Here is a 1379-nt window from a genome sequence, read left to right on the forward strand (position 1 = left end):
TATTTCCTTGTTGATGTTTTGTCTGGGAGATTTCTCCATTGATAACAGGGGGGTGTTAAAATCTCCTACTGTGAGTGTATTGCTTCAATCTCTTCCTTTATCCATAAAGATTTTCTTTATATATTTTGATGCTTTTATGTTGGGTGCATACATGCACTCTTGTTGTGTTGATCCCTTTAGTACTAGGTAGTGACCTTCTTTTTCCTCATTATGGCCTTTGTTTTGAAGTTTATTTTGCGAGACATAAGTATTGTTGCCCACACTTTTTTTTTTATCTCCATTTGCATGGAATATTTTTCAATCTTCTCACTTTCAGCCTGTATAAATAGTTTGTTTTAAAATGAGTCTCTTGTGAAGAGCATATATATGGATCATGTTTTCTTATCCACTTATCTATTCTATGTCTTCACATTGGAGCATTTAATCCACTTATATTTAATATTATTATAATAGGAACCTACTCATTGCCACTTTATCTTTATACCAGTGTTCCTGTCTCCCTCTACTTCTTTTTCTTTTCTTTTTTCTTTTTTCTTTTTTTTTTTTTTTTGGCCTGGTAAGCTCTTTATTTCACCCTCTCTCTCTTTTTTAAAGGTTTTATTTTATTTTTTAGACATAGGAAGGTAGAGAGAAAGAGAGGGAGAGAAACATCAATGTATGGTTGCCTCTCACACACCCCCTACTGGGGACCTGGCCCACAATCCAGGCATGTGCCCTAGACTGAGAATTGAACCAGTGACCCTTTGATTCACAGTCCAGCACTCAACCACTGAGCCACACCAGCCAGGGCTCACCTTCACTTTTAAATGATAGCCTTATTGTACAGAGTAGTCTTGGCTGTAGGTCTTTGCTTTTCATTACTTTGAATATTTCATGTCAACCCCTTCTGGTCTGGACTGCTTCTGTTGAGAAATCAGCAGAGACCTTATGGGAGATCCCTTGCAGGTAACTAACTGTTTCTCTCTTGCTGCCTTTGATATTCCCTCTTTGTCTTTAAACTTTGCCATTTTACTTATGATGTGTCTTTCTTCTTGGCCTTTTGGCCAAGATCAAGTATAATATCTGTTCTTATCACTTTAACAATTATAATGTATCTTGGAGTGGATCTTTTTGGATTTATCTTGATTGGGACTCTGTGCTTTCTGAACTTGTGTAACTTTTTCCTTCACCAGGTTAAAGAAGTTTTATGCCATTATGTTATCATTTTATTCTTCTGGAACCCCATATGATGCAGATATTGTTACATTTTATGTTGTCCTAAAGTTTCCTTAAATTATCATCATTCTTTTTTTTTATTTTTGCACTTCTGATTGGGTATTTTTTCCTAACTTGTCTTCCAAATTGGTTATTTGATTCTCTGCCTCATCTAACCTGCTTTT

The 1379-nt window shown here is 35.6% G+C and overlaps 1 pseudogene; it reads left to right on the forward strand.

The window, feature by feature from the left end:
* Positions 1–1023: 1023 nt before the first annotated feature.
* Positions 1024–1137, forward strand: LOC114505919 (annotated as a pseudogene).
* Positions 1138–1379: the final 242 nt, after the last annotated feature.

This window comes from Phyllostomus discolor, chromosome X (genome assembly GCF_004126475.2).
Source record: "Phyllostomus discolor isolate MPI-MPIP mPhyDis1 chromosome X, mPhyDis1.pri.v3, whole genome shotgun sequence".
In the NCBI taxonomy this organism is placed as follows: domain Eukaryota; kingdom Metazoa; phylum Chordata; class Mammalia; order Chiroptera; family Phyllostomidae; genus Phyllostomus; species Phyllostomus discolor.